This window comes from Gossypium hirsutum, chromosome A09 (genome assembly GCF_007990345.1).
Source record: "Gossypium hirsutum isolate 1008001.06 chromosome A09, Gossypium_hirsutum_v2.1, whole genome shotgun sequence".
In the NCBI taxonomy this organism is placed as follows: domain Eukaryota; kingdom Viridiplantae; phylum Streptophyta; class Magnoliopsida; order Malvales; family Malvaceae; genus Gossypium; species Gossypium hirsutum.
In genome coordinates this window covers 38234847-38260502 of record NC_053432.1, presented here as the reverse complement: position 1 = coordinate 38260502, position 25656 = coordinate 38234847, and positions in this window count along the sequence as shown.

Sequence of the window (25656 nt, the reverse complement as noted above, 5' to 3'; positions counted from 1 at the left end):
GGAAGCCTCCGAGAAATGTTACCGAAGTCCGGAGCTTTCTAGGGCTCGCCGGTTATTACCGACGATTTGTCAAAGGTTTCTCGATGATAGCCACACCAATGACGAAGCTACTTCAAAAGGATGTTAAGTTCGAATGGACGGAGAAATGTCAGAAAAGCTTCGATCAACTGAAAACTCATTTGACTGAAGCTCCAATTTTGGTGCAACCCGAATCGGGTAAAGAGTTTGTCATTTATAGTGACGCATCCCTACTTGGGTTGGGTTGCGTATTGATGCAAGAAGGTCGAGTTGTGGCCTATGCGTCAAGACAATTGAAGCCACACGAGAGAAATTATCCGACCCATGATCTCGAACTAGCCGCCATTGTGTTTGCATTGAAAATATGGCGACATTATTTGTTTGGTGAGAAGTGCCATGTGTTTTCGGATCACAAAAGTCTCAAATATTTGATGACTCAACGAGACTTGAATCTGCGACAAAGACGTTGGCTTGAGTTGTTGAAAGATTACGAGCTTGTCATTGATTACCACCCGGGAAAGGCTAATGTGGTTGCGGACGCCTTAAGCCGGAAATCACTGTTTGCTTTGCGAGCGATGAATGTACACTTGTCTGTTCTACCTGAAAATGTGTTAGTAGCTGAATTAAAAGCCAAACCATTATTGACTCATCAAATTCTTGAAGCTCAGGAAGTCGATGATGAATTGGTTGCAAAACGAGCTGAGTGTGTTCCGAACAAGGAATCGGAGTTTCAGATTGATGATGATGGTTGTTTGAGGTTTAGAAGTCGTTTGTGTGTTCCAAGGAATTCGGAACACATTCCGATGATTCTGAACGAAGCCCATTGTAGCCGAATGTCAATTCACCCGGGGAGCACGAAAATGTACAACGACTTGAAACGTCGGTTTTGGTGGCATGGTATGAAACGAGACATCTCTGACTTTGTTTCGAGATGTTTAATATGTCAACAAGTGAAAGCGGAACATCAAGTGCCTTCAGGGTTACTTCAGCCGATCATGATACCCGAGTGGGAATGGGACCGAGTCACAATGGACTTTGTGTCCGGACTGCCATTGTCCGCAAGTAAGAAGGATGCGATTTGGGTTGTTGTTGATAGGCTGACTAAGTCGGCTCACTTTATCCCCGTGCGTACGGATTTTTCATTGGATAAACTAGCCGAATTGTATGTTTCTCAGATTGTGAGATTACATGGAGTACCTATTTCTATCGTGTCGGATAGAGATCCGAGATTCACCTCGCGATTTTGGAAGAAATTGCAAGAAGCTTTGGGTACCAAGCTGCATTTTAGCACCGCTTTTCATCCCCAAACCGATGGTCAATCCGAGCGGATAATTCAGATACTCGAGGATATGCTGAGATGCTGCATCCTTGAGTTTAATGGTTCATGGGAACGGTATGTACCTTTGATTGAATTCGCTTACAACAATAGTTTTCAATCAAGTATTAAGATGGCACCTTACGAGGCTTTGTACGGTTGTAAATGCCGTACACCATTGTTTTGGACCGAGCTCGGTGAAAGTAAAATTTTCGGAGTTGATTTGATTAAAGATGCCGAACAGAAAGTAAAGGTAATCCGTGAAAGTCTGAAAGCAGCCACAGATCGTCAGAAATCGTTTGCGGATTTGAAACGAAAAGACATTGAATATCAGGTGGGAGATAAAGTGTTTCTTAAAGTTTCGCCTTGGAAAAAGGTACTTAGGTTTGGCCGTAAGGGCAAGTTGAGCCCGAGATTCATTGGGCCGTACGAAATCTCCGAACGAGTGGGGCCAGTTGCGTATAGATTGATTTTGCCCCCTGAGCTTGAAAAGATCCATGACGTCTTTCATGTTTCGATGCTTCGACGCTATAGATCTGATCCATCGCACATAATTAGCCCATCAGAGGTTGAAATTCAAGCCGATATGAGTTATGAAGAAGAACCGATGCGTATCCTAGCTCGTGAAGTGAAGGAGTTACGAAACAAAAGAGTTCCGCTAGTAAAGGTGTTATGGCTCAAACACGGGATCGAGGAAGCTACTTGGGAAACCGAGAGCTCGATGAAAGAACGATATCCAAACCTATTTACCGGTAAGATTTTCGGGGACGAAAATTTCTTAAGTGGGGGAGAGTTGTGACAGCCCAAAATTGACCCTAGTCGGGAAGTAGTTTCGGGACCACAAAACCGAGTCTTATAAATAATTAAAGATTATATTCTGTGTTTATGATGTGCGTAAATGCTTGTGTGATAGTTCCATACTTTAATTTGGTCAGTGTATGTGGAATTTATTAGTAGGGACTTATGTGAGACAATTTAGAAATATGCTAGGCAAGTGTTCAAGTGGCCCATTAATATATGTGGGAAAGTGTTTGTCCTTGCATGTCAAATTAGCCAAATTAAAGCATAGTGGCTGGCCATGCTATGGGTGGAAACATGTCACCAACATGTTATGCTAGTGATGTATGCTAAGAAAAATAAAATAAAGAGCATGGTAATTAAACAATGAAAAGGAAGGGTGATGAAAAAAAAAATGGTCTCATCCATACCCCCTTGTTGCCGTGAGTTGAGGAAAGAAAACAAAAAAAAAATGTGTTCATTCTTGAACACCTTTGGCCGAATAGAGGAAAGAAAGGAAGGGGAAGAGCTTGAGAAAATCGGCTATGGTGGTTTGCTAGACTAAGGTATGTTTGATGTTGTTCTTGAGATGCATGCATGTTTTAGTAGTTGACTTGAGTTCTAAAAACCCATGGTTCAATTTTGTGGATTGATGATGATTTTGTGTTTTGCCATTGATGAGTGCTTGAGCTTTTTGATAGTTGTTGATGAAAAGTGAAAGATATGTTAAAGATTAATATGTTAAATTAAGGCTTGGTAAGCTAGCTATTAAGGTGAAATGCTAATGTTAGTATTTGATTTGGTAATAATCTGTTTGGGGACAGCAGCAGTAAGGTGATTTTGGAAAATCGCCATAATTTGTAGGAGTTGAATTAGAAGCTGAGTGAATTATGCCATTAAAGCTTGAAGAGTCTATTTTCTTACAAAAGAAACTATAAAAACAAAAGAGTTACCGATCTTGAGATATTTGAAGTATTGTGGGGCTGAGTCAAAATGACTACTAGATTCCCTGTTCTGTTTTTAGGAAATCATTATAAATTGTACAAAAATGATTATAATATAAAATTTATATGCTTAGACTCCTTAATGAGTCTAGTTTCAAATGAGATCAAATACAACACATTTTGAATTCTGTAAAATGAGAAATTTGATTCGTAGTGAAGAGTGGTCAGAATAGTCAAACAGTGAAACAGGGGAAACTTTAAGAAAAATCTGGTATTGATTGGCCGAGCCAAAAATTCTGAAAATTTTATGGATGGAAGATATACGAGTCTATATTCAGGGAAAATTAACGGCTAGTGATTTGGAGTTTTGTAGCTCCAGTTATAAACAATTTAGCGACTACTGCTCAGGAAAACAGCTCGTAGTGAATATGTGATTTTGTTGTAAACATTAATGAAAATTTGCCAATGAGTTATTTATTGACTATTATAAAGCTTACTATAATCTATGTGTGTGAAGGTCAAATCAATATATATATTATTCTGAAAGTAATACTTGAATAGTCGATTAATGACTATTTTAAATTTTGTTGAACTTAAGCTCAAGAGCAAAAGGGAACTAGATCCGATAAAGGCAAAGAAAAGATCACTGAGTAGTTGAGTTGGAACCGTCTTACCCAACACAAGGTAAGTCATTAAGCATGTAGTTGGTATTATTTCAAATGGTCATAATGTTTATGTATTGATGCTGAATGGAATGAATAAATATACATATATATATGCATGTACGTATGTGATGATGAAATTGTTGAATGAAAAGAAAAGAGGTAAGATGTACTGAGTTGTTGATCTCGGCACTAAACGTGCGGGTATAACCATTTATGACCATGAGATTGGCGCTAAGTGCGCGGGATTAAATTGTACAGCACTAAGTGTGCGATTTGACTATGTTGCACTAAGTGTGCGAAATGAATATGATGCACTAAGTGTGCGAATTGACCATGCGGCACTAAGTGTGCGAGTTTGACTATGTAGCACTAAGTGTGCGATTTGATTACGTAGCACTAAGTGTGCGAGTTGATTATATAGCACTGAGTGTGCGGACTCAATATACATTCGTGAATCATTATGGACACTATGTGTGCGACACTATTGAGTCGATCGCGGACAGCGGATCGGGTAAGTGTCTTGAGTACATGGCTAATAGGTGCTATGCTTATACTTGGTGTTGAGCTCGGTAAGTTTGAACCTATGTGACAACTATACTTGAAGTCACGTACATAAAATTTATCGTAGGATGGGTGAAAGGCCGTTTAGTCGTTTGATTGTAACGAAAATAAATTGATTTATGAAAATGCTTCAATGTCCTATTGATGAGTATATGGAATGTGAATGCATGAATTGATATGAAATTGAATCGATAGGTTGGAGGAACTATGGTATGGTTCGGAATGGATGGAGTAATTAGCCTCGTTCCATTTTGTTTTCTCTTGTGATAATGTTATTGATGGATGGTAGTGCATAGCTTATGACTTACTGAGTTATAAACTCACTCGGTGTTTCCTTGTCACCTATTCTAGGTTTCTTGGACACATCTCTTTTTGCGTGATCGGGCCGTCATCGAAGTCATCACACCGGATAGCAAGTTTTGGTACTTTCTTCTTAGTTGGCTTAGAAGAACATTTTGGCATGTATAAGCTATTACGTTGTGTTTGAACTTTGGCATGTAAACTTTAAGCCATGCGAAAATGGCACGAATGTTCGATTGAGTTGGATCAAGGGTAGGCATGAAATGGACCTAGTTACTTTCGTAACAGATGCTGGCAGCAGCAGTGTCATGAGATTGAAAAATCACTAAAAATAGTAGGAGTGGAATTAATTGATGAATAAATTATGTAATCGAAGCTCGATGAGTCTGTTTTCATGAGGAAGTAACGAAAAGATCATATGAGCAGTATATTAAGAGATAATCAGATTTTTGTGGGACAGGGCCAGAACGGTTTCTGGATTCCCTGCTCCGACTTTGGAAATTCATTATAAATTAACCAGAGATAATTAGGGGTCGTACCATATATGTATAGATTCCTCTCTGAGTCTAGTTTTCATAGAAACAAACGACATCAGTATTGAAGCCCCGTGCAGGGAGATATCCAAGTCGTAATGGGCAAAGGTCAGTGTAGTCGACCCCTGCAACATGGGAGACTTTGACTAATAAACTGTACTAATTTACCCGACCAAAAATTCTAGAAAAAAATAAATAGATGGGCACATGAGTCTAGTTTCTGGGAAAAATTACGAAACTGATTTTCGAGTTACGAAACTCAAGATATGATTTTTAAAACGACTGGTACACAGATTGGGCAGTGTCTGGAAAATAAATTTTATAAGGGGTTAAAGTCAGTTAACACCTCGTGTTCGACTCCGGTGTCGGTTTCGGGTTCGGGGTGTTACAGTGTTCCTCTTTTCGATGCTCAAATGATTAAATCAATTTATTTTTTTAATTAAGCTCAAGAGCAAAGGGGAACTAAATCCGATAAAGGGAAGGAAAAAGTGGTCGAATAGCTATCGGAATCGTTCGACAACACCCGAGGTAAGTTCTTGAGTAAGAGAGCTTAAATTAAGATTTGATTAGATCATGTTTTAAGCAAATCAAAATCATGCTCTTTGTGTGTGGCTATTGAGCCGAAATTAGAAGAATGATAAGTGTCTTGTGTTCGAGTTTTGCTAACGAAAATGAAATACGAATGTGCCATGATTTATTGTTAAATGTGCATGGTTATTTGAATGATGTCCGGGCTAAGTCCCGAAGGCTTTGTGCTAAGTGACCATATCCGGACTAAGATCCGAAGGCATTTGTGTGAGATACTAAATCTGGACTAAGATCCGAAGGCATTTGTGCGAGATACTAATTCCGGGCTAAGCCCGAAGGCATTTGTGCGAGTTACTAAATCCGGGTTAAGTCCCGAAGGCATTTGTGCGAATTACTATAACCGGGCTATGTCCCGAAGGCATTTGAACGAGGAGCTATATCCGGTTAAATTCCGAAGGTACATGATTTGGGAATGAATGAACTTGCTGTAAAATTCCAGTTAATACTCTCGAAACATCCCAACATTGAGGTATGTTTCGTGTGTGCTTGAATTTAGTTGAGCCCTTACAAATAAGTATTCGCTCAGTTGATAAACGAGCTACCGGCCTTTGGCTGAGTTGATCTTTTGTGTATGTACATAAGGGTTGATAATGTGAAGCAAGTACGATATCATAAATTTGTGCATATGAAATTACCCGTTTAGCTATATGAATGCTATACTTTTGTTGTGCTGGAATTCCTTGTTCAAAACTTACTAAGCATAAATTGCTTACTCCGTTTCATTGCTCCTCTGTTTTATAGATTTAGTTCTCCAGCTATCGGACTCGGGATCTTGAGGTCAAAGTCGCCCACACTATCAAAGCCCCCTTTTGGTACAATTTTGGTTGAACTTCGAAATGGCATGTATAGGACTACCCGTTTGTTGTGGGTCGTGGACCCTTTGGACTTGTATAAATTTTGGATAGCCATGCGAAAATGGCTTATATGTGTTTGAGTATAATGTTATAATCATTTGGTGTGGATATGCTTGACAAGGATTGGCCACGGGGATGGTTAATCACTTTCATAAATTGTGCTATTTATGCAAAAAGGGCTAGTTGAATCATGGAAACCATGAAATAGGTAAAGTCTACCTTAAAGGCAGATGCTGACAGCAGCAGTGATGTAGATTTGGAAAATCACTAAAAATAGTAGGAATGGAATTAAATAGTGAATAAATTATGTAAACAAACCTTGATGAATCTAATTTCATAGGAAAGTAACGAAATAATCATACGGACAGTATGTTAAGAGATATTCAGGTTCTCGTGAGACAGGGCCAGAACGGTTTCTGGATTCCCTATTCCGACTTTGGAAATTCATTATAAATTAACCAGAGATAATTAGGAGTCATACCATATATGTATAGATTCCTCTCTGAGTCTAGTTTCTATAGAAACAAACAGCATCAGTATTTAAGCTCTGTGCAGGGAGATATCCAGGTCGTAATGCGCAAAGGTCAGTGTAGTCGATCCCTGTAACATGGGAGACTTTGACTAATAAACTGTACTAATTTGCCCGACCAAAAATTCTAGAAAAAAATATGTAGATGGGCATATGAGTCTAGTTTCAGGGAAAAATCACGAAACTGATTTTCGAGTTTTGAAACTCAAGATATGATTTTTAAAGCGACTAGTATGCAGATTGGTAGTGTCTGGGAATTTTTTTTATAAGGGGTTTAAAGTCTGTTAACACCTCGTGTTCGACTCCGGTGTCGGTCTCGGGTTCGGGGTGTTACATTTGATTGGTATCAGAGCTACGGTTTAGTCGATTCTAGGACTACCGTAATGCGTTGGGTCTAGCTATACATGCCATTTTATGTGATTACTTGATAGTGTGGTGATTTCTGACAATTGTAAATGTGTTTATTTATAGTAATGGATCCCGATCCCGACCGAGAGGTAGCTGATGATCTTGAGAGTGTAGCGCCTGCTCCCGCACAAGGGACAGCACCGGTGGACTCTCAACCTAATGCTAGTAACCCGAATGATGAAGCTAGACAAGCTTTCTATAGCGTGATGAATGATTGGTTCAACCAATACATTCGAACTAATACGGCTGTTCCACAACCTCCATTCCCGACTAATACCACCCCCGCACCTACAATACCTCCGGTAACTGACCAAATAAGGTCAAATAAGCCCCCAGTTGACAGAATTCGAAAACATGGGGCTACTGAATTTAAGGCTACGGATAGCGACGATGCCGAGCAAGCTGAATTTTGGTTGGACAACACTATCCGGGTACTCGATGAGCTATCTTGTACACCCGATGAATGCCTAAAGTGTACTATCTCCTTGCTACGCGATTCTGCCTACTATTGGTGGAGTACTCTGACTTCTGTTGTGCCCCGAGAGCAAGTAACTTGGGAGTTTTTCCAAACTGAGTTTCGGAAAAAGTATATCAGTCAGAGATTTGTTGATAAAAAACGGAAGGAATTTCTTGAGCTTAAGCAAGGTTCCATGTCAGTTACTGATTACGAGCGAAAATTTGTTAGACTTAGTAGATACGCTCGGGAATGTGTTTCGTCCGAGGCTATCATGTGTAAACGCTTCGAGGATGGGCTGAATGAAGATATAAAAATGTTCGTTGGCGTTCTTGAAATACGAGAGTTCGTAGTACTTGTCGAGCGAGCTTGTAAAGCCGAAGAGCTTAGAAAAGAAAAACAAAAAGTTGATGAGGGAACTGGAGAGTTTCGTAAAAGATCCTCGGGAAAGTCTCTTCAACAGGCATCGAAGAAATTTCGAGATGATGTGGACTGGTCGAAAGGCACTTTGGGCCTTTTTAGATGAGATCGTGATCGACCCCCTGTGGGTACACGAGGCACTTCGGTCGCCAGTGTTGGGGATGAACGTAGAGACAGAACGAAATGTCGATATTGCGGTAAATGGCATTCGGGGAGTTGTAGATTCCCTGACCGCTCCTGTTACAAGTGCGGATCGGTTGACCACTTCATTAAAGATTGCCCGAGGTTGTCTGAACAGAATGTAAATCAGAGTGGGAAACCGGGTGCTACCACTGCTCGAGGTAGACCATCTGGAAATACGGGCAATGCTGGTGGTGGTCAGAGAGGATCTAGAGATGCTACGACCAGATCTGAGGCTCGTGCGCCTGCTAGAACTTATGCTATACGTGCCCGCGAGGATGCTTCTTTGCCTGATGTTATTACCGGTACTTTTACACTCTTTGATACTAATGTAATTGCTTTGATTGACCCCGGTTCTACTCATTCTTATATATGTGAAACCTTAGCATCCAGTAAGACTTTACCTATTGAGTCTACTGAGTTCGTAATTCGGGTGTCAAACCCCTTGGGTCGTTACGTGCTTGTCGACAAAGTGTGTAAGAAATGTCCCCTAGAAATTCGAGGTTCCTGTTTCCCGGCGGACTTGATGCTTTTGCCGTTTGATGAATTTGATGTTATTCTTGGTTTGGATTGGTTGACCGCGCATGATGCGGTTGTGAATTGCAAAAGCAAGACTATTGATTTGAGGTACGCAAATAACGAAGTAATCCGAGTTGAGTCTACGGACTTGGAGGGGATGACAGCTGTAATATCAGCAATGTTGGCCCAGAAATATGTAAGAAAAGGGTGCGAAGCATACCTTGCGTATGTACTTGATGACAAAGAATTAGAAAAGAAACCCGAATCTGTGCCGGTGGTTTGTGAATACCCAGATATTTTTCCTGAAGAATTACCGGGTTTACCACCTGTTCGGGAGGTAGAGTTTGGTATTGAGCTTGTACCTGGGACTACGCCAATTTCGATAGCTCCGTATGGTATGGCACCAACCGAGTTAAAAGAGTTGAAAGCTCAGTTGCAAGAATTGACGAATAGAGGTTTTGCTCGACCAAGTTTCTCACCTTGGGGTGCACCAGTATTGTTCGTGAAAAAGAAGGACGGAACCATGAGGTTGTGCATTGACTATCGTCAACTGAATAAAGTGACGATAAAGAACAAATATCCGTTGCCGCGCATCGATGATTTGTTCGACCAACTGAAGGGAGCCATAGTGTTCTCAAAAATAGATTTGAGATCGGGCTATTATCAGTTACGAATTCGAGAATCAGACATACCCAAAACTGCCTTCAGGACGAGATATGGTCACTACGAGTTCTTAGTGATGCCGTTTGGGCTCACAAATGCCCCTGCGGTATTTATGGATTTGATGAATCGGATCTTCAGACCATATTTGGATTGGTTCGTAGTTGTGTTCATTGATGACATCTTGGTCTATTCAAGAGATGAGACCGAACATGCTGAGCATCTGAGGCTAGTGTTGCAAATTTTGCGGGATAAGCAGTTATATGCTAAGTTCAGTAAGTGTGAGTTCTGGTTAAGAGAGGTTAGCTTCTTGGGTCATGTGGTATCCGCATCGGGTATTCGAGCTGACCCGAGCAAAATTTCAGCCATACTTAACTGGAAGCCTCCAAGAAATATTACCGAAGTTCGGAGCTTCCTGGGACTCGCCGGTTATTACCGACGATTTGTCAAAGGTTTCTCGATGATAGCCACACCAATGACGAAGCTACTTCAAAAGGATGTTAAGTTCGAATGGATGGAGAAATGTCAGAAAAGTTTTGATCAACTAAAAACTTATTTGACTGAAGCTCCAATTTTAGTGCAACCCGAATCAGGCAAAGAGTTTGTCATTTATAGTGACGCATCCCTACTTGGGTTGGGTTGCATATTGATGCAAGAAGGTCGAGTTGTGGCCTATGCGTCGAGACAATTAAAGCCACATGAGAAAAATTATCCGACCCATGATCTTGAACTAGCTGCCATCGTATTTGCTTTAAAAATATGGCGACATTACTTATTTGGTGAAAAGTGCCATGTATTTTCGGATCACAAAAGTCTCAAATATTTGATGACTCAAAGAGACATAAATCTGCGACAAAGACGTTGGCTTGAGTTGTTGAAAGATTACGAGATTGTCATTGATTACCACCCGGGAAAGGCTAATGTGGTTGCGGACGCCTTAAGCCGGAAGTCATTGGTTGCTTTACGAGCAATGAATGTGCATTTGTCTGTTCTACCTGACAATGTGTTAGTTGCTGAATTAAAAGCCAAACCATTATTGATTCATCAAATTCGTAAAGCCCAGAAAGTTGATGATGATTGTTTGAGGTTCAGAAGTTGTTTGTGTGTTCCAAGGAGTTCGGAACTCATTTCGATGATTCTGAACGAAGCCCATTGTAGCCGAATGTCAAGTCACCCGGGGAGTACGAAAATGTACAACGATTTGAAACGTTGGTTTTGGTGGCATGGTATGAAACGAGACATCTCCGACCTTGTTTCGAGATGTTTAATATGTCAACAAGTGAAAGCGGAACATCAAGTGCCTTCAGGATTACTTCAGCCGATCATGATACCCGAGTGGGAATGGGATCGAGTCACAATGGACTTTGTGTCTGGACTGCCATTGTCAACAAGTAAGAAGGATGCGATTTGGGTTGTTGTCGATAGACTGACTAAGTCGGCTCACTTTATCCCCGTGTGTATGGATTTTTCATTGGATAGACTAGTTGAATTGTACGTTTCTTAGATTGTGAGATTACACGGGGTACCTATTTCTATCGTGTCGGATAGATATCCGAGATTCACCTCGCGATTTTGGAGGAAATTACAAGAAGCTTTGGGTACCAAGCTGCATTTTAGCACTGTTTTTCATCCCCAAACCGATGGTCAATCTGAGCGGATAATTTAGATACTTGAGGATATGTTGAGATGTTGCATCCTCGAGTTCAGTGGTTCATGGGAACGGTATTTACCTTTGATTGAATTCGCTTACAATAATAGTTTTCAATCAAGTATTAAGATGGCACCTTACGAGGCTTTGTACGGTCGTAAATGCCGTACACCATTGTTTTGGACCGAGCTCGGTGAAAGTAAAATTTTCGGAGTTGATTTGATTAAGGATGCCGAACAGAAAGTAAAGGTAATCCGTGAAAGTCTGAAAGCAGCCACAGATCGTCAAAAATCGTATGCGGATTTGAAACGAAAGGATATTGAATATCAGGTGGGAGATAAAGTGTTCCTTAAAGTTTCGCCTTGGAAAAAGGTACTCAGGTTTGGCCGTAAGGGCAAGTTGAGCCCGAGATTCATTGGACCGTACGAAATCTCCGAACGAGTTGGTCCGGTTGCGTATAGATTGATTTTGCCCCCTGAGCTTGAAAAGATTCACGACGTCTTTCATGTTTCGATGCTTCGACGCTATCGATCTGATCCATCGCACATAATTAGCCCATCAGAGGTTGAAATTCAAGCCGATATGAGTTATGAAAAAGAACCGATGCGTGTCCTAGCTCGTGAAGTTAAAGAGTTGCGAAACAAAAGGGTTCCGTTAGTTAAGGTGTTATGGCTCAAACACGGGATTGAGGAACCTACTTGGGAAATCGAGAGCTCGATGAAAGAACGATACCCAAACCTATTTACCGGTAAGATTTTCGGGGACGAAAATTTCTTAAGTGGGGGAGAGTTGTGACAGCCCAAAATTGACCCTAGTCAGGAAGTGGTTTCGGGACCACAAAACCGAGTCATAAAAATAATTGATTTCCATATTCTATGCTTATTATGTGTGTACATGAGTATGTGGAAGTTTCATTCTCCAATTTTGCCAATTGCATGAGAAATTATTAAATAGGGATTGATATGAGACATGGTGAAAATATGATAGGCTAATTTAAAATGGTCTATTAATGCATGTTGTGAAAATGATGGGTTTGCATGTCAAATTACCCAAAATTTGAGCTAGTGGTTGGCCATGCTATGGGTGGAAACATGTTGGGAACATGTTGGCCTAGTGAGGTATGTAGGAAAAAAATAAAATAAGGGGCATGGGCATAAAATAATGAAAAGGAGTATGATGAATACAAAAAAAAATGTGTGTAGTTGTTTTCCCCCCCATTGCCGTGAGCTGAAGAAAAGAAAGGAGAAAATTTTTGTTCATCCTTTCTCATCTTCATTTAGCCGAAACTAGAAAGAAAAAAAAAACAAAGAAAAAAAATGCTCATCCTTTGGTTCATCCTTGGCCAAAAATTTTAAGGAGGAAGGAAGAAGAAAGGTTGAAGAGGTTCGGCCATGCATGTAGCTAGGCTAAGGTATGTTTGATGATGTTCCATGAGATGCATGCATGTTTTAGTTGTTAGCTTGAGTTCTACCTAGCCCATGGTCTAAATCTTGCTATGTGATGAAAATGACACTCGGCCATGGATGCATCATTCTTGGTTGATGTTTGATGTTGTGGTGATGAGGCATGAGGATGAGTTAAGATTCGGCCTAGGTGGAGTTTGTGTTAATGCCATTGCATGCTAAATATGAAGCTTGTTAATGATGCATGTGATGGTGGCTTGATGATTCTTGAACCTCCTTTTTAGCATTTTTGAGTGAGCACATATGTGCATTGGTTGCTAAATGGAGAAGAATCGGCTAGCAAGTTGTGTGCTAAGGCCGAATATAACTTTTGCATGTTAATGAGCAATGCATGTGTTAAATTGATGGAAAGGGAGAGGATGCTTTACTAGTGTGTATATGTGTGTATTAGCCAAGTTTTGAACTTGAAACAAAAGGGTGTTTAGTCAATACAAGTGACCATACTTGTAGAATGTATTAAGTGTTGAAATCGGCCCCAAAATAGACATGCATATTCGGCCAAGGGGGAAAAATTAGCTAAAATGTTGAGTTTGATTCATGATTCCGTACATATGTGACTTTAATGTCTAATGTATAAATATGGGCTAAGTGCCTTGTGTTCCTCTTTTCGATGCTCAAATGATTAAATCAATTTATTTGTTTAATTAAGCTCAAGAGCAAAGGGGAACTAAATCCGATAAAGGGAAGGAAAAAGTGGTCGAATAGCTATCGGAATCGTTCGACAACACCCGAGGTAAGTTCTTGAGTAAGAGAGCTTAAATTAAGATTTGATTAGATCATGTTTTAAGCAAATCAAAATCATGCTCTTTGTGTGTGGCTATTGAGCCGAAATTACAAGAATGATAAGTGTCTTGTGTTCGAGTTTTGCTAACGAAAATGAAATACGAATGTGCCATGATTTATTGTTAAATGTGCATGGTTATTTGAATGATGTCCGGGCTAAGTCCCGAAGGCTTTGTGCTAAGTGACCATATCCGGACTAAGATCCGAAGGCATTTGTGCGAGATACTAAATCCGGACTAAGATCCGAAGGCATTTGTGCGAGATACTAATTCCGGGCTAAGCCCGAAGGCATTTGTGCGAGTTACTAAATCCGGGTTAAGTCCCGAAGGCATTTGTGCGAATTACTATAACCGGGCTATGTCCCGAAGGCATTTGAACGAGGAGCTATATCCGGTTAAATTCCGAAGGTACGTGATTTGGGAATGAATGAACTTGCTGTAAAATTCCAATTAATACTCTCGAAACATCCCAACATTGAGGTATGTTTCGTATGTGCTTGAATTTAGTTGAGCCCTTACAAATAAGTATTCGCTCAGTTGATAAACGAGCTACCGGCCTTTGGCTGAGTTGATCTTTTGTGTATGTACATAAGGGTTGATAATGTGAAGCAAGTACGATATCGTAAATTTGTGCATATGAAATTACCCGTTTAGCTATATGAATGCTATACTTTTGTTGTGCTGGAATTTCTTGCTCAAAACTTACTAAGCATAAATTGCTTACTCCGTTTCATTGCTCCTCTGTTTTATAGATTTGGTTCTCCAGCTATCGGACTCGGGATCTTGAGGTCAAAGTCGCCCACACTATCAAAGCCCCCTTTTGGTACAATTTTGGTTGAACTTCGAAATGGCATGTATAGGACTACCCGTTTGTTGTGGGTCGTGGACCCTTTGGACTTGTATAAATTTTGGATAGCCATGCGAAAATGGCTTATATGTGTTTGAGTATAATGTTATAATCATTTGGTGTGGATATGCTTGACAAGGATTGGCCACGGGGATGGTTAATCACTTTCATAAATTGTGCTATTTATGCAAAAAGGGCTAGTTGAATCATGGAAACCATGAAATAGGTAAAGTCTACCTTAAAGGCAGATGCTGACAGCAGCAGTGATGTAGATTTGGAAAATCACTAAAAATAGTAGGAATGGAATTAAATAGTGAATAAATTATGTAAACAAACCTTGATTAATCTACTTTCATAGGAAAGTAACGAAACAATCATACGGACAGTATGTTAAGAGATATTCAGGTTCTCGTGAGACAGGGCCAGAACGGTTTCTGGATTCCCTGTTCCGACTTTGGAAATTCATTATAAATTAACCAGAGATAATTAGGAGTCATACCATGTATGTATAGATTCCTCTCTGAGTCTAGTTTCTATAGAAACAAACGGCATCAGTATTTAAGCTCTGTGTAGGGAGATATCCAGGTCGTAATGCGCAAAGGTCAGTGTAGTCGATCCCTGTAACATGGGAGACTTTGACTAATAAACTGTACTAATTGGCCAGACCAAAAATTCTAGAAAAAAATATGTAGATGGGCATATGAGTCTAGTTTCAGGGAAAAATCACGAAACTGATTTTCGAGTAGTGAAACTCAAGATATGATTTTTAAAGCGACTAGTACGCAGATTGGCAGTGTCTGGGAAATTTTTTTATAAGGGGTTTAAAGTCTGTTAACACCTCGTGTTCGACTCCGGTGTCGGTCTCGGGTTCGGGGTGTTACAGGATCATTACATTTTTTTTAAATTTCTTAGGAATTATTGAGTTAATAACTCACTTGGTGTGTTTACTGGTTTTGTATAGATCATCTTGTCGAGGAAAGCTTGGATTCGTTACGAAGTCATCACATCTTTTGACAACCCCTTTTTGGTATCTTTGTCTAAAACTCAAATAGACATTATGGCATGTATAGAATAATATTTTGAGAGGTTGCTATTTTGATAGTATTGTATATATATAAAGCCATGTGAATATGGCTAAAGTTCTATGTAAGGATGTGATAATGGTTTAATTATAAATCTTGAAGTGAAATCAACTTGACATATGAATCCATATTGTGATATGAGTGTGATTATGTTATGCTTGAACTAACATGTTAAGCATTCGAGATACATTATGTATGTATATTCAGTCAAGAGGAGAAAAATCACCTTACAGTTTTACCCTTGTTTTAGTATGTGCTTACTATAGAAGTTATTCATGGAAACGTTGTTGTGATTACTTAATTAATATTGGACACGGGTATTAGGGTGTTACATTTTTATTGGTATCAGAGCTACGATTTAGTCGATTCTAGGACTACCGTAGAGCGTGAGAGTCTAGCTATACATGCCATAATGCTAGTATATGATAGTGTGATGACTTCTGACGATTGAAATTGTTGTTTTGATTAGTACATGAAATCCACTCCAAAGAGAGCCTAAGCGGATGACGTTGAGAGTGTAGCGCCTACTCCCGCGCAAGGGACAACGCCTGTTGAACCTCAACCATCTGCGAGTAATCAAGATGATGGGGCTAAGCAAGCCTTCTTTACCATGATGAATGAGTGGGTTGCACAATATGCCCGAACAAACCCGGCTGCTCAACCATTTCTGAATTTAAATAATCCTCCTCTGGTGCCTATAATACCAGCAACTACTGATCCCTTGAGGCTGAGTAAACCTCCTGTTAATTTGATTAGAAAGCGCAAGGCCGAAGAATTTCGAGCCACAGCTACTGATGACGCTGAAAGGGCTGAGTTTTGGCTTGATAATACCATCCGCGTTTTCGATGAGCTATCTTGCACACCCGATGAGTGTCTAAAGTGTGCAATATCCTTATTACGAGATGCAGCCTACTATTGGTGGAGAACCCCGATTTCAATTGTTCCAAAGGAACGAGTTACTTGGGACTTCTTTCAGACGGAGTTTCGTAATAAGTATATTAGTCAACGATTCATCGATAAACAATGCAAAGAATTTTTGGAGCTTAAACAAGGTCGTTTGACGGTATCTGAATATGAACGTGAGTTTGTAAGACTCAGTCGTTATGCTCGGGAGTGTGTAACTGATGAAATTTCCATGTGTAAAAGATATGAAGAGGGATTGAACGAAGATTTAAAGCTGCTAGTGGGTATTTTAGAAATAAAGGAATTCGTAACACTGGTTGAACGAGCTTGCAAGGCTGAAGAGCTTGGAAAGGAGAAAAAGAAAGCTGAATATGAAGCTAGGGACTTTCGCAAAAGATCGATGGGTAAAAATTTTTTTTCGGCTGCAAAGAAGTTCAGAGATGATACTAACAGATCAAAGACGACTGCAATAATTTCTATTAAGGAGCAACCATCAATGGACTCTCGAGCTACTCCGGTTGCTAGTGTTGGCAACAATCGGCAAGAAAAACACGAATGTCCACAGTGTGGAAGACAACATGTAGTTGAATGTTGGGGTAAGTCTATTAACAGAGCCTGTTATAGATGCGGTTCGCGGGATCATTTCATTCGAGATTGCACGGAACCTGATGAGAGAAATAAGATGCAAGGTGCGAGATCGAGTGGTGCAACAACTAGAGGTAGACCACCGAGAAATACTGGAGGCAGGGGTGGTAATCAGAAAGGGACTTCTGATATGGCAGTTCGATCTGAGACTCGTGCCCCCGCCAGAGCTTATGCCATCCGTGCATGAGAGGAGGCATCCTCCCCTGATGTTATCACTGGTACATTCACTCTCTATAGTACTAGTGTACTTGCTTTAATTGATCCTGGTTTGACTCATTCTTACGTATGTGAAACATTAGCGTCCAGTAAGACTCTACCTGTTGAGTCTACTGAATTTGTGATACGAGTGTCAAACCCTTTGGGTTGGTTTGTGTTAGTTGATAAAGTATGCAAGAGATGTTCATTGATAATTAAAGATTTCTATTTTTTGGTGGATTTGATGCTATTACCCTTTGACGAATTCGATATTATTCTCAAAATGGATTGGTTAACCGAACATGATACTGTGGTAAATTGCAAGCGAAAGACTATAGACTTGCGATGTTCAAGTGGTGAAATGATTCGAATTGAGTCTAGTGATCTGAGTGGGTTACCAGCAGTGATATCTTCTGTGTTAGCTCAGAAATATGTGAGGAAGGGTTATGAAGCTTATCTTGCATATATACTGGATAGCAAGGTATCGGAACTAAAGCTCGAGACTGTGCTTGTAGTTTGTGAGTATCCAGAAGTGTTTTCTGAGGAAGTACCGAGATTGCCACCTGTTAGAGAAGTAGAGTTCGGCATAGAATTGGTTCCGAGTACGACACTGATTTCAATCGCTTCGTATCGAATGGCACCGATTGAGTCAAAAGAATTGAAAGCTTAATTGCAAGAGTTGACTGACAGAGGTTTTGCACTACCCAGCTTCTCACCCTGGGGTGCTCCAGTTCTATTCGTGAAAAAGAAAGACGGAACTATGCGAATGTGTATTGATTACTGTCAGCTCAATAAAGTGACGATAAAGAATAAATATCCGTTGCCGCGGATAGATGACTTATTTGACCAGTTGAAAGGAGCTTCCGTGTTTTCGAAGATTGATTTGTGATTTGGCCATTATCAGTTGCGAGTTAGAGATTCAGACGTTCCTAAGACTGCTTTCAAAATGAGATATGGACACTATGAGTTTTTAGTGATACCGTTTGGGCTCACTAATGCCCCTCTGGTTTTCATGGATTTGATGAATCGGGTATTCAGACAGTATTTAGTCGATTTTTAGTGGTGTTCATAGATGATATTCTAATTTATTCTCACAACGAGTCCGAGTATGCCGAACACGTGAGCTTGTACTACAGATTTTACGAGATAATCAGTTGTATGCAAAATTCAGTAAATATGAATTCTGGTTAAGGGAGGTCAGCTTTCTGGGACATATTATATCCGCTTCGGGTATTAAAGTTGATCTGAACAAAATTTCAGCCATTCTCGATTGGAAACCTCTGAGGAATGTTTCTGAAGTTTGGAGCTTTTTGGGACTCGCGGGGTACTACCTACAATTCGTTAAGGGTTTCTCGATGATCGCAACAGCGTTGATGAAACTACTCCGGAAAGATATCAAGTTTGAGTGGTCAGAGAAGTGTCAGACAAGTTTCGACCAGCTGAAAACCCTTTTGACGAAGGCTCCTGTGTTAGTTCAGCTAGAGTCTGGTAAAGAGTTCGTAGTCTACAGTGATGCTTCTTTGAACGGTTTGGGTTGTGTGCTGATGTAGGAAGGTAGAGTTGTTGCATATGCTTCGAGACAACTAAAGCCTCACGAGAAAAATTATCCAACTCATGATATTGAGCTAGCTGCGATTGTGTTTGCTTTTAAAATTTGGCGTCATTACCTGTTTGGAGAGAAATGCCATGTTTATACTGATCACAAAAGCCTAAAATATTTAATGACTCAGAGAGACTTGAATCTGAGACAACGACGATGGCTTGAATTATTAAAGGATTACGAAATTGTCATTGATTATCATCCTGGTAAAGCAAATGTGGTGGCTGATGCCCTAAGTCAAAAATCTCTGTTTACTCTTCGAGCAATGAATGTACATCTGTCTATTTCCGCTGATGATGTGCTAGTAGCGGAATTAAAAGCAGAACCAGTGTTAATACGACAAATTTGTGAAGCATAGAAAATTGACGAAGAATTGGTTGCTAAGCGAGCTCAATGTGATTCTAATATGGGTTCAGAGTTTCAAATTGACGACAATGATTGTTTAAGATTCAGAGGTCGATTTTGTGTTCCGAGAAATTCAGAACTTACTTCGATGATTTTGAGTGAGGCCCATTGTAGCCGAATGTCGGTCCATCCTGGTAGCATGAAAATGTACAACGATCTAAAAAGACAATATTGGTGGCATGGTATGAAAAGAGACACTTTCGACTTTGTTTCTAAATGTTTGATATGTCAACAAGTGAAAGCGGAACATCAGGTGCCTTCGGGATTATTACAGCCGATCATGATACCTGAGTGGAAATGGGATCGAGTAACGATGGACTTTGTATCTGGTTTACCATTGACACAGAGCAAGAAAGACTCAATCTGGGTTATTGTTGATAGATTGATGAAGTCCGCTCATTTTATCCTTGTTCGTACAGATTTTTCACTCGATAGATTGGCAGAATTATATGTTTCTCAAATTGTTCGACTACATGGAGTACCTACTTCTATTGTTTCTGATAGAGACCTCAAATTTACATCCTGATTCTGGAGAAAATTGCATGAAGCGTTGGGTACTAAGCTACATTTTAGCACTGCTTTCCATCCCCAGACAGATGGTCAATCTGAACGAGTTATTCAGATACTCGAAGATATGTTGAGATGTTGCATTCTTGAGTTTAGTGGTTCGTGGGAACGATATTTACCTTTGATTGAATTCGCATACAACAATAGCTTCCAATCAAGTATCAAGATGGCACCATACGAGGCTTTATACGGTCGCAAATGCCGCACACCATTGTATTGGACCGAACTCAGTGAAAATAAGATATACGGGGTTGATTTGATCAGAGAAGCTGAAGAAAAAGTGAAAGTGATTAGTGATAGTTTGAAGGCAGCATCGGATCGTCAGAAATCATATGCAGATTTGAAACGCAAAGATATTGAGTAACAAATTGGTGATAAAGTATTTTTGAAAGTCTCACCCAGGAAAAAGTTACTCCAATTTGGCCGTAAGGGCAAATTGAGCCCAAGATTTATTGGACCGTACGAGATAGCAGGATGGATAGGGCCGGTTGCTTATAGATTGGTTCTGCCACCTGAACTCGAAAAGATTCATAATGTGTTCTATGTATCGATGCTTAGACGGTATAGATCGAATCCTTCACATGTGGTTGGTTTATCTGAAGTTGAGATTCAATCGAATTTGAGCTATGAAGAAGAACAGATACGTATCTTAGCTCAAGAAATGAAAGAATTGCGGAATAAGAAGATTTCTTTAGTAAAAGTATTATGGGTCAAACATGGAGTAGAAGAGGGTACTTGGGAGCTCGAAGACTCTATGAAAGAACATTATCCGAATTTATTCGCTGGTAAGATTTTCGAGGACGAAAATTTTTAAGTGAGGGAGGGTTGTGATAGCCCTAATTTGACCCTAGTCGGAATGTGGTTTCGGGACCACAAAACTGAGTCATAAAATTTATTTAAAATTTATTTGCATAACTTCTATGTGTGATAGTGCATGTGTGAAAATTTTATGTTTTAATTTAGTCTTATGAATGGGAATTTTACTTGAAAGGACTTAGTTGAGAAACCATAAAAATGTGATAGGTAAAAGTTGAAGTGGCCAAATTGTATTTGGATAGCATCATAGAGGACTTGCATGTCAAATGGACCACTATGATTATAGTGGACGGTAATGATGATGAAAAATTTGGCATTTTGTGTATTTTATATTAGTGAGATAATATTAAATAGTTTTATATTAGAAAACCATGAATTAATAATAGAAAAAGGGTGATAAAAACAAAGTTTCTCACTTTTGTCTCCCCTTTTGTCGAAACTAAACAAGAAATTGAAGACAAAACACCTAAGGCATTCGGCCATCTTGTGTTAGGAGTTAAGGTATGATTTCATATGTTTTTCTTTGGATTTTGAGAAATTTAAATTGGTTTTGAAGCTCCTAACATGACCCATGTGTATGATTTTGTGTTTGTGATGCATGAAGCATTCGGTCATGAGCTCAATGGGTTACATTGTGTATGTTTTGATAATTTGTAAGGAGAAATGTTTCTAATTGAGTATGAACAAACTAAATTACTATATGTGGCTCAAATGAGCTTGAGTAGGTGGCTAATGAAGTTAAGTATATGAATTAGGAGCATGAGTCCATTCGGTAATTTAAGATAAATTGTGAAATAATGTTTAATATTAGTAGTACTTGTTTAATTGGAAAATTGAGCTTAGAATGGATGAATTTATGAGTTTGGGACAAAGTATATATATATTCGGCTATGAATTTTCGTGTTTAATTTTGAATGTTGATGTTTCAAATTGAAAATGGATGTTAGTTGAGTTATAATACTTGCTTAATAATGAAAAGAACATGAGCTTAATGCTCAAATAGTATTCGGCTTTGGAGTAAGTTAAATTAGTTAGAAAATGAATTCCAAGATAGTGAATTATGTGTTAAAAGAGGGATTTAGGTTGTATATACGTGATTAGATTGAATACAAGAGGCTATGTTAGCTAATTGAGGGATTCGGCCATAGTATTTTAGTGAATAATAATTTGAACAAGGGTTTTAATTGTATGATAGGTTTTCGGCTATGGTTAATATTAGATAGAATACCGAATATGTGTGTGTGTCTATGAGGAATGAATATAAATTGGGGCTACAATGATTGAATTAATTTATTTGCTTAGTTGGAGCTCAAAATCAAAGGGAGCCAAGTTCGGCCAAAGGAAAAGCGAAAGCGGTTGAGTAGCTGATTGGAGTTGCTCATCCGACTAAAAAGGTAAGTTCCTAAGTAATTTAAGTTACGGTTAATATTGCACATAAAATTAGAGCGTTACATTTTCCATGTTTGTTACTCCAATGACAAGGTTATTACAGAAAGATGTCAAGTTTGAATGGATAGAGAAATGCCAACAGAGTTTTGAGAAACTAAAGGTATTAATGACTGAGGCTTCAGTTTTAGTACAACCTGACGAGATTTATCAACCTATCTATGACATAGTGGTAGCTATAGATAAGAAATTTCAGCACTATGTGTGCGAGGTTATGCGACACTATGTGTGCAAAAACTACATGGCATTATGTGTGTGAGATTATATAGCACTATGTGTGCGAGGAAACGCGGCACTATGTGTGCGAATGAGTAAGAGGACTATGCGTGTGGACCTTTAAATCAAGCACTAAGTGTGCGATATCGACCGTAGAGAATTGCTTGTGCAAATGAAAAAGTTTAAAACTTTAAACTGGGAGTAATGAAATGTGCATGGATATTAGACATGGGACTTCATCTATATCTGTATATTAATAGATAATGCTCGGGAAGAGAGAAAGAAGAGAAAGGTAATTGGCTCAATTAGTATATAATTGAATAAAGATATAAATTAATGATAAATGAATCTAAATGGATTGGAGATTGATTTATAGATGGAGCGGCCTGGTTTGTGCTTTATTTGATTAATTGGACATTGTTTGTCATTTATATATATATGCCAATGATATGCATATGATATTTACCATGGTCCTTTCAATTTGCGATTAAATGGTGTAGGAGTACATAGTGAATTCAGGTAAGTATGTACCAAATTCATAATGTACACATGTGACATAAGATTTCCTTGTGATATCCTGTTTGAATTTGGCTAATATTGGATTGAAATTTTAAATTTTTGTTAAGATAATTGGATCATTACATTTTTTTTAAAATTTCTTAGGACTTATTGAGTTAATAACTCACTTGGTGTGTTTACTAGTTTTGTATAGATCATCTTGTCGAGAAAAGCTTGGATTCATTACGAAGTCATCACATCTTTTGACAACCCCTTTTTGGTATCTTTGTTTAAAACTCAAATAGACTTTATGGCATGTATAGAATAATATTTTGGGAGGTTGCTATTTTGATAGTATTGTATATATATAAGGCCATGTGAATATAGCTAAAGTTCTATGTATGGATGTGATAATGGTTTAATTATAAATCTTGAAGTGAAATCAACTTGACATATGAATCCATATTGTGATATGAGTGTGATTATGTTATGCTTGAACTAACATGTTAAGCATTCGAGATACATTATGTATGTATATTCGGTCAAGAGGAGAAAAATCACCTTACATTTTTACCCTTGTTTTAGTATGTGCTTACTATAGAAGTTATTCATGGAAACGTTGTTGTAATTACTTAAATTAATATTGGACATGGGTATTAGGGTGTTACACCGTGCACTTCCTCCGTCCATAATAATAACCCAACCCCGTGCATCTGTTGTCTATTGCCCATGATTTGTGGGCTCGATTCGCCCCTTGTGCGTTCGCACGCTTGTGAGGCCTTGAATGGCTAGTTTCGACTTTTCAGCTTTTTCCGACTTCCAACAATGAAGGGCGTGAATACACACCTGTTTATGAGAACACGCCGAAGTCCACGATCACCAATTGTGGCACATTCTGTATTGAGTCTTAATCACTTCCCCCCCACCAACTCATCTTGTTCGCTCTATTTAAAGCCAGCTTCTCACCAATGCTCATGTTAGCTTCCCGATGTGGGATTACTTTCAACCATTAGGAAAATTCGTTATTTTTTTATGACTACTTCAACCACAGAGTTCCAGTCCAACTCCACCTCCTACATAGCTCAAACAACAAAATAAATACTCCATTGCGCATCTCAGGGCTTGAACCTCAGACCTCATAGTAACACAACACGCCACCTTGCCACTCCACCACAGGCTCTTTTTGTGTCACAAAATATCCTCAATTAATTATAAGGTCTATAGGCCAAAGTCTAGGTTCCTTTAAAAGAAAAACCAAAATAAATTACAAGAGCCAAGACTTGAACCCAGGCTCTCTTACAACCTTAATGACGCTACAACCACTAGACCACATGCTTCTTTATGTCATTTATTTACCACAATAATTTAAAAGGCCTTCATCCAAACACCCAGGGTTTTATTCACTTAAAGCCAAATTTTTTTGCTAAAGCCCGGGTTTGAACCCATGATTTCTCCACCACTCCTTAGTGCCATTAACCACCAAAGCAGACATTTAATTGTGTCATTTCCTTGCTCAGTTAAATGCTTATATACAACCTCCTTACGGACGCATACTCAAGGCCCAATACTTCTAGGCCCAAATTCTGGGCGTTGCACAACGGGTAGCCTAAGGAGTTGTCAAAGAAATGATGAGGTATGATCATGTTGGGAGAGTATAGGTATGTACGCCAAGCTCGTAGTTATTGAGATTACGAAATGATAAAACTTTTGTAAGATGAGAATGAAGGAATTATGATCATGAATTATATTGAATATTATGTAAATCGAATGAGATAGGATATGACTACAATGATTATTGAGAATGTGAGGAATCAAATAATGTTATGTATGTATATGAAAATGCATATTTTTATTGCTTATTATTTACATGCAAGCTTACTAAGCTTCATGGTCACTCCCTCTCTTTTCCATTTTCTTAGAGTATCACCAAGCTAGCTCAGGAATCAAAGGACGTCAGAGGCTCGCTTACACTATCAATTAGATTTTTTGGGAGTAGTTAGTCGCATTAATTTGAGTATGGCATGTATACGAACTTGGTTATTTTGTCATATGTCATATTTTTTAGCCAATGTGTTGGCTTTTGACGGTATTATGATTCATTTTGTATAAGGCCATGAGATATGGCTCACAATGATTATTGGGTTGTAAACCTATTCATCTATACATGTATATGCCAATTCCTTTATGATATGGCTATTGGTTGTTAATGGTTGAATGATGATGACTACTATGAATGCGTTTTACAAATAAGGGTGGCAATTGGCTTGGAAAATAGCCTTAAATTTGTCTACACGGGTAGACACACGAGCATGTGTCTAGACTGTGTGTGACACACGGCTTGCCCCAAGGGCGTGTGTTCTGGCAGTGTGTCCCCTGTACCCTAATTAATGTTAAACAGAATGCCTAGTAGAAAACACACAGGCAGAGACACGGTCTTGTGTCTCAGCCGTGTGGAGGACATGACCTTAGAACATGGGCGTGTGCCCAGGCCGTGTGAAGTCTACACTTAATTTCAAGAATTTAATTCGCACACGGCTTAAGCACACGGGCGTGTGACTCTATTTTTATGATGACGTCGTAGTCAGAGAGTTACATGGGTTGAGGACACAGACGTGTCTCAAGCCATAGGGGCGTGTGTGACCACACGGCGTACCCATACGGGCGTGTGACTCTCCAAAACAAGAAAATTTTTTAAGTGTCGAAAAGACTCTAAAAGTTCTCGGATTAGTCCTGAATCGCTTCCGATGCATGTTTAGGGCGTCGTAGGCCCTTATAAGGGACAATTTGCATGCAATTGAAATTTTTTAATTTTGAACGA